General features: G+C 47.6%; 11 non-coding genes across 11 annotated transcripts; 6 read left to right on the forward strand and 5 right to left on the reverse strand.

Annotated features, from left to right (window-relative positions):
- Positions 1-2,119: 2,119 nt before the first annotated feature.
- On the forward strand, positions 2,120-2,191 carry trnae-uuc (transfer RNA glutamic acid (anticodon UUC)). Its single transcript has one exon. It is a non-coding gene; the product is annotated as a tRNA-Glu (tRNA).
- Positions 2,192-5,128: 2,937 nt separating this feature from the next.
- Positions 5,129-5,200, forward strand: trnae-uuc (transfer RNA glutamic acid (anticodon UUC)). Its single transcript has one exon. It is a non-coding gene; the product is annotated as a tRNA-Glu (tRNA).
- A 342-nt stretch (positions 5,201-5,542) lies between these two features.
- On the reverse strand, positions 5,543-5,615 carry trnag-ccc (transfer RNA glycine (anticodon CCC)). Its single transcript has one exon. It is a non-coding gene; the product is annotated as a tRNA-Gly (tRNA).
- A 1,149-nt stretch (positions 5,616-6,764) lies between these two features.
- Positions 6,765-6,836, forward strand: trnae-uuc (transfer RNA glutamic acid (anticodon UUC)). Its single transcript has one exon. It is a non-coding gene; the product is annotated as a tRNA-Glu (tRNA).
- A 342-nt stretch (positions 6,837-7,178) lies between these two features.
- On the reverse strand, positions 7,179-7,251 carry trnag-ccc (transfer RNA glycine (anticodon CCC)). Its single transcript has one exon. It is a non-coding gene; the product is annotated as a tRNA-Gly (tRNA).
- A 600-nt stretch (positions 7,252-7,851) lies between these two features.
- trnag-ccc (transfer RNA glycine (anticodon CCC)) lies at positions 7,852-7,924 on the reverse strand. Its single transcript has one exon. It is a non-coding gene; the product is annotated as a tRNA-Gly (tRNA).
- A 666-nt stretch (positions 7,925-8,590) lies between these two features.
- trnae-uuc (transfer RNA glutamic acid (anticodon UUC)) lies at positions 8,591-8,662 on the forward strand. The gene has a single exon. It is a non-coding gene; the product is annotated as a tRNA-Glu (tRNA).
- A 954-nt stretch (positions 8,663-9,616) lies between these two features.
- On the forward strand, positions 9,617-9,688 carry trnae-uuc (transfer RNA glutamic acid (anticodon UUC)). The gene has a single exon. It is a non-coding gene; the product is annotated as a tRNA-Glu (tRNA).
- Positions 9,689-10,029: 341 nt separating this feature from the next.
- Positions 10,030-10,102, reverse strand: trnag-ccc (transfer RNA glycine (anticodon CCC)). Its single transcript has one exon. It is a non-coding gene; the product is annotated as a tRNA-Gly (tRNA).
- A 1,123-nt stretch (positions 10,103-11,225) lies between these two features.
- On the forward strand, positions 11,226-11,297 carry trnae-uuc (transfer RNA glutamic acid (anticodon UUC)). The gene has a single exon. It is a non-coding gene; the product is annotated as a tRNA-Glu (tRNA).
- Positions 11,298-11,639: 342 nt separating this feature from the next.
- Positions 11,640-11,712, reverse strand: trnag-ccc (transfer RNA glycine (anticodon CCC)). The gene has a single exon. It is a non-coding gene; the product is annotated as a tRNA-Gly (tRNA).
- Positions 11,713-12,221: the final 509 nt, after the last annotated feature.

Genomic DNA, 12,221 nt, shown 5'->3' on the forward strand with positions numbered 1-12,221 from the left:
ATAAAAATAATATTCACTTTTGTGACCTCTTGTGTAACAGGCAATACCTTCCGGATCGTCTAGTGGCTAGGATTCGGCGCTCTCACACGCCGCGGCCCGGGTTTGACACCCCTCCTCAGGGAATGCTCTTCTCTTGCTGCCTTCTGCTAATGACGTCGCAGGAGGGTCATTTTAGATTGTGATGTTCACAAAAAAATCTCTTTGTTTTAAAGATCCGCCCTTCCTTTGCTCGCGCACCTGTTTAAGAACGATGTTCTCGTCAGGGAGAGTGGTGGAGAGCCTAAAGTTCCCCATCAGCATAGACATGACATTTTTTACCATTGTTCTACGACTCCAGTGTGTAAAAGTTTTATTCACTTTTGGTGTGTTATGTTGAGTAGGTCTATTGACATGCGTTTCTGTGACCGGAGGGTTGTATTCTGCCAAACCGACGATGTCGGCCATTAGTCTATGCAAATTGAGTTATTGTCCAGGTAACTTACGATACGTAGTGTTAAACAAGAAAAGTACACAATCAGGAAACCGAGACGACGGCATCAACTTGTTCTTTGATTCGTTAAATATTCATGTGGATCTGCAAACCGACACTGCTTTGATGTCAGCAGGATGGGACACGCTCCCGATCGACTCTCTTCCGGCTCTTGCTTAACACCATTCCGGCATATTTCCATAAGCTTCAGCTTTGCTTAAATTCTCCCTGTCCCGTCGTTGGAGTATTTTTGTCTCCGTCTCGCACGATGGGAGGTCATGAGCCACTAAGCTGAGTCTCCATGGACAGTGAGTGGCAGCTGTCTTTGGCCCAGGAATCTGTCTCTTTAAGGGTGATTTAGTTGTTTTAAGGGTAGTGTGATTTTTCCTTTTTCCAAGCTCTAGGACCCTGAACTGTTGACTCTGGACTCCCTGGTGGTCTAGTGGCTAGGATTCGGTGCATTCACAGCTGTGGCCCGGGTTCGGTTCCCGATCAGGGAACTTGCTTTTGACGCTGCCTGAAACGGGTAAAGACCCAGGAACGCTTCTTTGCCTTTTTTCAAAGGATCACCTCCACCGCCAAATTCCCTGGTCCTATTTGTTTTTCTAAACACATATTGGTAGTTTCAGCCTAGGTGGCTTAAATGAGAACTGTGTGCGTCTGGAAAGAACAAGGAATGAAGGACGTCACAGTATGAATGTGAAAAGCCAAATTTGAGCCACGGTATAAAAGTAATATTCACTTTTGTGACCTCTTGTGTAACAGGCAATACCTTCCAGATCGTCTAGTGGCTAGGATTCGGCGCTCTCACACGCCGCGGCCCGGGTTTGGCGGCCCGGGTTTGGCGGCCCGGGTTTGACACCCCTCCTCAGGGAACGCTCTTCTCTTGCTGCCTTCTGCTAATGACGTCGCAGGAGGGTCATTTTAGATTGTGATGTTCACAAAAAAATCTCTTTGTTTTAAAGATCCGCCCTTCCTTTGCTCGCGCACCTGTTTAAGAACGATGTTCTCGTCAGGGGGAGTCGTGGAGAGCCTAAAGTTCCCCATCAGCATAGACATGACATTTTTTACCATTGTTCTACGACTCCAGTGTGTAAAAGTTTTATTCACTTTTGGTGTGTTATGTTGAGTAGGTCTATTGACATGCGTTTCTGTGACTGGAGGGTTGTATTCTGCCAAACCGACGATGTCGGCCATTAGTTTATGCAAATTGAGTTATTGTCCAGGTAACTTACGATACGTAGTGTTAAACAAGAAAATTACACAATCAGGAAACCGAGACGACGGCATCAACTTGTTCTTTGATTCGTTGAATATTCATGTGGATCTGCAAACCGACAGTGCTTTGATGTCAGCAGGATGGGACACGCTCCCGATCGACTCTCCTCCAGCTCTTGCTGAACACCATTCCGGCATATTTCCATAAGCTTCAGCTTTGCTTAAATTCTCCCTGTCCCGTCGTTGGAGTATTTTTGTCTCCGTCTCGCACGATGGGAGGTCATGAGCCACTAAGCTGAGTCTCCATCGACAGTGAGTGGCAGCTGTCTTTGGCCCAGGAATCTGTCTCTTTAAGGGTGATTTAGTTGTTTTAAGGGTAGTGTGATTTTTCCTTTTTCCAAGCTCTAGGACCCTGAACTGTTGACTCTGGACTCCCTGGTGGTCTAGTGGCTAGGATTCGGTGCTTTCACCGCCGCGGCCCGGGTTCGATTCCCGGTCAGGGAACTTGCTTTTGACGCTGCCTGAAACGGGTAAAGACCCAGGAACGCTTCTTTGCCTTTTTTCAAAGGATCACCTCCACAGCCAAATTCCCTGGTCCTATTTGTTTTTCTAAACACATATTGGTAGTTTCAGCCTAGGTGGCTTAAATGAGAACTGTGTGCGTCTCAAAAGAACAAGGACTGAAGGACGTCACAGTATGAATGTGAAAAGCCAAATTTCAGCCACGGTATAAAAATAATATTCACTTTTGTGACCTCTTGTGTAACAGGCAATACCTTCCGGATCGTCTAGTGGCTAGGATTCGGCGCTCTCACACGCCGCGGCCCGGGTTTGGCGGCCCGGGTTCGATTCCCGGTCAGGGAACTTGCTTTTGACGCTGCCTGAAACGGGTAAAGACCAAGGAACGCTTCTTTGCCTTTTTTCAAAGGATCACCTCCACAGCCAAATTCCATGGTCCTATTTGTGCACAGAACGTGGATCAACGTTCTCCTCAAATTAGAGTAACAGGCATTGTAGGCGAACCCGTATTTTCTGTGGATTGGCAGCAAAAGGCAAGCAGCCACATTCATTAGCACTACTTTGGGAGAGAGCACCACGCGTGCAGTTGCAGTTTCTGAGCCTTCGAGGCCACAGTGGTAGGTGTTATGGGAAGGAAAGCTACATTATCCCAAGTAATTCCTCATACCAAAAGGTCCGCCACGCAATGCATTGGCCGGGAATCGAATCCCTGTCAACTGCTTGGGAAGCAGCTATGCTCAACCACTATACCACCAACGCGCAGAGGGCACTCCTTGGTCTCAACATTTTCCACAATGTGTACATGGGGGAAGGGAAAGCGTAGTTAGGGGAGGTCCAAGAGATCACCAAGGTTTATGGACTTTCAAGAAACATATTGGTAGTTTCAGCCTAGGTGGCTTAAATGAGAACTGTGTGCGTCTGGAAAGAACAAGGACTGAAGGACGTCACAGTATGAATGTGAAAAGCCAAATTTGAGCCACGGTATAAAAATAATATTCACTTTTGTGACCTCTTGTGTAACAGGCAATACCTTCCAGATCGTCTAGTGGCTAGGATTCGGCGCTCTCACACGCCGCGGCCCGGGTTTGACACCCCTCCTCAGGGAACGCTCTTCTCTTGCTGCCTTCTGCTAATGACATCGCAGGAGGGTCATTTTAGATTGTGATGTTCACAAAAAAATCTCTTTGTTTTAAAGATCCGCCCATCCTTTGCTCGCGCACCTGTTTAAGAACAATGTTCTCGTTAGGGAGAGTCATGGAGAGCCTAAAGTTCCCCATCAGCATAGACATGACATTTTTTACCATTGTTCTACGACTCCAGTGTGTAAAAGTTGTATTCACTTTTGGTGTGTTATGTTGCGTAGGTCTATTGACATGCGTTTCTGTGACTGGAGGGTTGTATTCTGCCAAACCGACGATGTCGGCCATTAGTTTATGCAAATTGAGTTATTGTCCAGGTAACTTACGATACGTAGTGTTAAACAAGAAAAGTACACAATCAGGAAACCGAGACGACGGCATCAACTTGTTCTTTGATTCGTTAAATATTCATGTGGATCTGCAAACCGACAGTGCTTTGATGTCAGCAGGATGGGACACGCTCCCGATCGACTCTCCTCCGGCTCTTGCTGAACACCATTCCGGCATATTTCCATAAGCTTCAGCTTTGCTTAAATTCTCCCTGTCCCGTCGTTGGAGTATTTTTGTCTCCGTCTCGCACGATGGGAGGTCATGAGCCACTAAGCTGAGTCTCCATGGACAGTGAGTGGCTGCTGTCTTTGGCCCAGGAATCTGTCTCTTTAAGGGTGATTTAGTTGTTTTAAGGGTAGTGTGATTTTTCCTTTTTCCAAGCTCTGGGACCCTGAACTGTTGACTCTCGACTCCCTGGTGGTCTAGTGGCTAGGATTTGGCGCTTTCACCGCCGCGGCCGGAGTTCGATTCCCGGTCAGGGAACTTGCTTTTGACGCTGCCTGAAACGGGTAAAGACCCAGGAACGCTTCTTTGCCTTTTTTCAAAGGATCACCTCCACAGCCAAATTCCCTGGTCCTATTTGTCTGGATCCGGATCGTCTAGTGGCTAAGATCCGGCGCTCTCACACGCTGCGGCCCGGGTTTGGCGGCCCGGGTTTGACACCCCTCCTCAGGGAACGCTCTTCTCTTGCTGCCTTCTGCTAATGACGTCGCAGGAGGGTCATTTTAGATTGTGATGTTCACAAAAAAATCTCTTTGTTTTAAAGATCCGCCCTTCCTTTGCTCGCGCACCTGTTTAAGAATGATGTTCTCGTCAGGGAGAGTCGTGGAGAGCCTAAAGTTCCCCATCAGCATAGACATGACATTTTTTACCATTGTTCTACGACTCCAGTGTGTAAAAGTTGTATTCACTTTTGGTGTGTTATGTTGAGTAGGTCTATTGACATGCGTTTCTGTGACTGGAGGGTTGTATATTCTGCTAAACCGACGATGTCGGCCATTAGTTTATGCAAATTGAGTTATTGTCCAGGTAACTTACGATACGTAGTGTTAAACAAGAAAAGTACACAATCAGGAAACCGAGACGACGGCATCAACTTGTTCTTTGATTCGTTAAATATTCATGTGGAACTGCAAACCGACAGTGCTTTGATGTCAGCAGGATTGGACACGCTCCCGATCGACTCTCCTCCGGCTCTTGCTGAACACCATTCCGGCATATTTCCATAAGCTTCAGATTTGCTTAAATTCTCCCTGTCCCGTCGTTGGAGTATTTTTGTCTCCGTCTCGCACGATGGGAGGTCATGAGCCATTAAGCTGAGTCTCCATGGACAGTGAGTGGCAGCTGTCTTTGGCCCAAGAATCTTTCTCTTTAAGGGTGATTTAGTTGTTTTAAGGGTAGTGTGATTTTTCCTTTTTGCAAGCTCTGGGACCCTGAACTGTTGACTCTCGACTCCCTGGTGGTCTAGTGGCTAGGATTCGGCGCTTTCACCGCCGCGGCCCGGGTTCGATTCCCGGTCAGGGAACTTGCTTTTGACGCTGCCTGAAACAGGTAAAGACCAAGGAACGCTTCTTTGCCTTTTTTCAAAGGATCACCTCCACAGCCAAATTCCATGGTCCTATTTGCGCACAGAACGTGGATCAACGCTCTCCTCAAATTAGAGTAACAGTCATTGTAGGCGAACACGTATTTTCTGTGGATTGGCAGCAAAAGGCAAGCAGCCACATTCATTAGCACTACTTTGGGAGAGAGCACCACACATGCAGTTGCAGTTTCTGAGCCTTCGAGGACACAGTGGTAGGTGTTATGGGAAGGAAAGCTACATTATCCCAAGTAATTCCTCATACCAGAAGGCCCACCCACGCAATGCATTGGCCGGGAATCGAACCCGGGTCAACTGCTTGGGAAGCAGCTATGCTCAACCACTATACCACCAACGCGCAGAGGGCACTCCTTGGTCTCAACATTTTCCACGATGTGTACATGGGGGAAGGGAAAGCGTAGTTAGGGGAGGTCCAAGAGATCACCAAGGTTTATGGACTTTCAAGAAACATATTGGTAGTTTCAGCCTAGGTGGCTTAAATGAGAACTGTGTGCGTCTGGAAAGAACAAGGACTGAAGGACGTCACAGTATGAATGTGAAAAGCCAAATTTGAGCCACGGTATAAAAATAATATTCACTTTTGTGACCTCTTGTGTAACAGGCAATACCTTCCGGATCGTCTAGTGGCTAGGATTCGGCGCTCTCACACGCCGCGGCCCGGGTGTGGCGGTCCGGGTTTGGCGGCCCGGGTTTGACACCCCTCCTTGGGGAACTCTCTTCTCTTGCTGCCTTCTGCTAATGACGTCGCAGGAGCGTCATTTTAGATTGTGATGTTCACAAAAAAATCTCTTTGTTTTAAAGATCCGCCCTTCCTTTGCTCGCGCACCTGTTTAAGAACGATGTTCTCGTCAGGGAGAGTGGTGGAGAGCCTAAAGTTCCCCATCAGCATAGACATGACATTTTTTACCATTGTTCTACGACTCCAGTGTGTAAAAGTTTTATTCACTTTTGGTGTGTTATGTTGAGTAGGTCTATTGACATGCGTTTCTGTGACTGGAGGGTTGTATTCTGCCAAACCGACGATGTCGGCCATTAGTTTATGCAAATTGAGTTATTGTCCAGGTAACTTACGATACGTAGTGTTAAACATGAAAAGTACACAATCAGGAAACCGAGACGACGGCATCAACTTGTTCTTTGATTCGTTGAATATTCATGTGGATCTGCAAACCGACAGTGCTTTGATGTCAGCAGGATGGGACACGCTCCCGATCGACTCTCCTCCGGCTCTTGCTGAACACCATTCCGGCATATTTCCATAAGCTTCAGCTTTGCTTAAATTCTCCCTGTCCCGTCGTTGGAGTATTTTTGTCTCCGTCTCGCACGATGGGAGGTCATGAGCCATTAAGCTGAGTCTCCATGGACAGTGAGTGGCAGCTGTCTTTGGCCCAAGAATCTTTCTCTTTAAGGGTGATTTAGTTGTTTTAAGGGTAGTGTGATTTTTCCTTTTTGCAAGCTCTGGGACCCTGAACTGTTGTCTCTCGACTCCCTGGTGGTCTAGTGGCTAGGATTCGGCGCTTTCACCGCCGCGGCCCGGGTTCGATTCCCGGTCAGGGAACTTGCTTTTGACGCTGCCTGAAACAGGTAAAGACCAAGGAACGCTTCTTTGCCTTTTTTCAAAGGATCACCTCCACAGCCAAATTCCATGGTCCTATTTGCGCACAGAACGTGGATCAACGCTCTCCTCAAATTAGAGTAACAGTCATTGTAGGAGAACACGTATTTTCTGTGGATTGGCAGCAAAAGGCAAGCAGCCACATTCATTAGCACTACTTTGGGAGAGAGCACCACACATGCAGTTGCAGTTTCTGAGCCTTCGAGGACACAGTGGTAGGTGTTATGGGAAGGAAAGCTACATTATCCCAAGTAATTCCTCATACCAGAAGGCCCACCCACGCAATGCATTGGCCGGGAATCGAACCCGGGTCAACTGCTTGGGAAGCAGCTATGCTCAACCACTATACCACCAACGCGCAGAGGGCACTCCTTGGTCTCAACATTTTCCACGATGTGTACATGGGGGAAGGGAAAGCGTAGTTAGGGGAGGTCCAAGAGATCACCAAGGTTTATGGACTTTCAAGAAACATATTGGTAGTTTCAGCCTAGGTGGCTTAAATGAGAACTGTGTGCGTCTTGAAAGAACAAGGACTGAAGGACGTCACAGTATGAATGTGAAAAGCCAAATTTGAGCCACGGTAAAAAAATAATATTCACTTTTGTGACCTCTTGTGTAACAGGCAATACCTTCCGGATCGTCTAGTGGCTAGGATTCGGCGCTCTCACACGCCGCGGCCCGGGTTTGGCGGCCCGAGTTTGACACCCCTCCTCAGGGAACGCTCTTCTCTTGCTGCCTTCTGCTAATGACGTCGCAGGAGGGTCATTTTAGATTGTGATGTTCACAAAAATTCTAAATTCTTTAAGCAAGCAGCCACATTCATTAGCACTACTTTGGGAGAGAGCACCACGCGTGCAGTTGCAGTTTCTGAGCCTTCGAGGCCACAGTGGTAGGTGTTATGGGAAGGAAAGCTACATTATCCCAAGTAATTCCTCATACCAAAAGGACCGCCACGCAATGCATTGGCCGGGAATCGAACCCGGGTCAACTGCTTGGGAAGCAGCTATGCTCAACCACTATACCACCAACGCGCAGAGGGCACTCCTTGGTCTCAACATTTTCCACAATGTGTACATGGGGGAAGGGAAAGCGTAGTTGGGGGAGGTCCAAGAGATCACCAAGGTTTATGGACTTTCAAGAAACATATTGGTAGTTTCAGCCTAGGTGGCTTAAATGAGAACTGAGTGCGTCTGGAAAGAACAAGGACTGAAGGACGTCACAGTATGAATGTGAAAAGCCAAATTTGAGCCACGGTATAAAAATAATATTCACTTTTGTGACCTCTTGTGTAACAGGCAATACCTTCCAGATCGTCTAGTGGGTAGGATTCGGCGCTCTAACACGCCGCGGCCCGGGTTTGACACCCCTTCTCAGGGAACGCTCTTCTCTTGCTGCCTTCTGCTAATGACGTCGCAGGAGGGTCATTTTAGATTGTGATGTTCACAAAAAAATCTCTTTGTTTTAAAGATCCGCCCTTCCTCTGCTCGCGCACCTGTTTAAGAACGATGTTCTCGTCAGGGAGAGTGGTGGAGAGCCTAAAGTTCCCCATCAGCCATTAAGCTGAGTCTCCATGGACAGTGAGTGGCAGCTGTCTTTGGCCCAAGAATCTGTCTCTTTAAGGGTGATTTAGTTGTTTTAAGGGTAGTGTGATTTTTCCTTTTTCCAAGCTCTGGGACCCTGAACTGTTGACTCTCGACTCCCTGGTGGTCTAGTGGCTAGGATTCGGCGCTTTCACAGCCGCGGCCCGGGTTCGATTCCCGGTCAGGGAACTTGCTTTTGACGCTGTCTGAAACGGGTAAAGACCAAGGAACGCTTCTTTGCCTATTTTCAAAGGATCACCTCCACAGCCAAATTCCATGGTCCTATTTGTCTGGATCTGGATCGTCTAGTGGCTAGGATTTGGCGCTCTCACACGCCGCGGCCCGGGTTTGACACCCCTCCTCAGGGAACGCTCTTCTCTTGTTGCCTTCTGCTAATGACGTCGCAGGAGGGTCATTTTAGATTGTGATGTTCACAAAAAAATCTCTTTGTTTTAAAGATCCGCCCTTCCTTTGCTCGCGCACCTGTTTAAGAGCGATGTTCTCGTCAGGGAGAGTGGTGGAGAGCCTAAAGTTCCCCATCAGCATAGACATGACATTTTTTACCATTGTTCTACGACTCCAGTGTGTAAAAGTTTTATTCACTTTTGGTGTGTTATGTTGAGTAGGTCTATTGACATGCGTTTCTGTGACTGGAGGGTTGTATTCTGCCAAACCGACGATGTCGGCCATTAGTTTGTGCAAATTGAGTTATTGTCCATGTAACTTACGATACGTAGTGTTAAACAAGAAAAGTACACAATCAGGAAACCGAGACGACGGCATCAACTTGTTCTTTGATTCGTTAAATATTCATGTGGATCTGCAAACCGACAGTGCTTTGATGTCAGCAGGATGGGACACGCTCCCGATCGACTCTCCTCCGGCTCTTGCTGAACACCATTCCGGCATATTTCCATAAGCTTCAGCTTTGCTTAAATTCTCCCTGTCCCGTCGTTGGAGTATTTTTGTCTCCGTCTCGCACGATGGGAGGTCATGAGCCATTAAGCTGAGTCTCCATGGACAGTGAGTGGCAGCTGTCTTTGGCCCAAGAATCTGTCTCTTTAAGGGTGATTTAGTTGTTTTAAGGGTAGTGTGATTTTTCCTTTTTCCAAGCTCTGGGACCCTGAACTGTTGACTCTCGACTCCCTGGTGGTCTAGTGGCTAGGATTCGGCGCTTTCACCGCCGCGGCCCGGGTTCGATTCCCGGTCAGGGAACTTGCTTTTGACGCTGCCTGAAACGGGTAAAGACCAAGGAACGCTTCTTTGCCTTTTTTCAAAGGATCACCTCCACAGCCAAATTCCATGGTCCTATTTGCGCACAGAACGTGGATCAACGCTCTCCTCAAATTAGAGTAACAGGCATTGTAGGCGAACCCGTATTTTCTGTGGATTGGCAGCAAAAGGCAAGCAGCCACATTCATTAGCACTACTTTGGGAGAGAGCACCACGCGTGCAGTTGCAGTTTCTGAGCCTTCGAGGCCACAGTGGTAGGTGTTATGGGAAGGAAAGCTACATTATCCCAAGTAATTCCTCATACCAAAAGGTCCGCCACGCAATGCATTGGCCGGGAATCGAACCCGGGTCAACTGCTTGGGAAGCAGCTATGCTCAACCACTATACCACCAACGCGCAGAGGGCACTCCTTGGTCTCAACATTTTCCACAATGTGTACATGGGGGAAGGGAAAGCGTAGTTAGGGGAGGTCCAAGAGATCACCAAGGTTTATGGACTTTCAAGAAACATATTGGTAGTTTCAGCCTAGGTGGCTTAAATGAGAACTGTGTGCGTCTGGAAAGAACAAGGACTGAAGGACGTCACAGTATGAATGTGAAAAGCCAAATTTGAGCCACGGTATAAAAATAATATTCACTTTTGTGACCTCTTGTGTAACAGGCAATACCTTCCAGATCGTCTAGTGGCTAGGATTTGGCGCTCTCACACGCCGCGGCCCGGGTTTGACACCCCTCCTCAGGGAACGCTCTTCTCTTGCTGCCTTCTGCTAATGACGTCGCAGGAGGGTCATTTTAGATTGTGATGTTCACAAAAAAATCTCTTTGTTTTAAAGATCCGCCCTTCCTTTGCTCGCGCACCTGTTTAAGAATGATGTTCTCGTCAGGGAGAGTCGTGGAGAGCCTAAAGTTCCCCATCAGCATAGACATGACATTTTTTACCATTGTTCTACGACTCCAGTGTGTAAAAGTTGTATTCACTTTTGGTGTGTTATGTTGAGTAGGTCTATTGACATGCGTTTCTGTGACTGGAGGGTTGTATATTCTGCTAAACCGACGATGTCGGCCATTAGTTTATGCAAATTGAGTTATTGTCCAGGTAACTTACGATACGTAGTGTTAAACAAGAAAAGTACACAATCAGGAAACCGAGACGACGGCATCAACTTGTTCTTTGATTCGTTAAATATTCATGTGGAACTGCAAACCGACAGTGCTTTGATGTCAGCAGGATTGGACACGCTCCCGATCGACTCTCCTCCGGCTCTTGCTGAACACCATTCCGGCATATTTCCATAAGCTTCAGATTTGCTTAAATTCTCCCTGTCCCGTCGTTGGAGTTTTTTTGTCTCCGTCTCGCACGATGGGAGGTCATGAGCCATTAAGCTGAGTCTCCATGGACAGTGAGTGGCAGCTGTCTTTGGCCCAAGAATCTTTCTCTTTAAGGGTGATTTAGTTGTTTTAAGGGTAGTGTGATTTTTCCTTTTTGCAAGCTCTGGGACCCTGAACTGTTGACTCTCGACTCCCTGGTGGTCTAGTGGCTAGGATTCGGCGCTTTCACCGCCGCGGCCTGGGTTCGATTCCCGGTCAGGGAACTTGCTTTTGACGCTGCCTGAAACGGGTAAAGACCAAGGAACGCTTCTTTGCCTTTTTTCAAAGGATCACCTCCACAGCCAAATTCCATGGTCCTATTTGCGCACAGAACGTGGATCAACGCTCTCCTCAAATTAGAGTAACAGTCATTGTAGGCGAACACGTATTTTCTGTGGATTGGCAGCAAAAGGCAAGCAGCCACATTCATTAGCACTACTTTGGGAGAGAGCACCACACATGCAGTTGCAGTTTCTGAGCCTTCGAGGACACAGTGGTAGGTGTTATGGGAAGGAAAGCTACATTATCCCAAGTAATTCCTCATACCAGAAGGCCCACCCACGCAATGCATTGGCCGGGAATCGAACCCGGGTCAACTGCTTGGGAAGCAGCTATGCTCAACCACTATACCACCAACGCGCAGAGGGCACTCCTTGGTCTCAACATTTTCCACGATGTGTACATGGGGGAAGGGAAAGCGTAGTTAGGGGAGGTCCAAGAGATCACCAAGGTTTATGGACTTTCAAGAAACATATTGGTAGTTTCAGCCTAGGTGGCTTAAATGAGAACTGTGTGCGTCTGGAAAGAACAAGGACTGAAGGACGTCACAGTATGAATGTGAAAAGCCAAATTTGAGCCACGGTATAAAAATAATATTCACTTTTGTGACCTCTTGTGTAACAGGCAATACCTTCCAGATCGTCTAGTGGCTAGGATTCGGCGCTCTCACACGCCACGGCCCGGGTTTGACACCCCTCCTCAGACAACGCTCTTCTCTTGCTGCCTTCTGCTAATGACGTCGCAGGAGGGTCATTTTAGATTGTGATGTTCACAAAAAAATCTCTTTGTTTTAAAGATCCGCCCTTCCTTTGCTCGCGCACCTGTTTAAGAACGATGTTCTCGTCAGGGAGAGTGGTGGAGAGCCTAAA

Source organism: Channa argus, unplaced genomic scaffold, assembly GCF_033026475.1.
Source record: "Channa argus isolate prfri unplaced genomic scaffold, Channa argus male v1.0 Contig038, whole genome shotgun sequence".
NCBI lineage: Eukaryota > Metazoa > Chordata > Actinopteri > Anabantiformes > Channidae > Channa > Channa argus.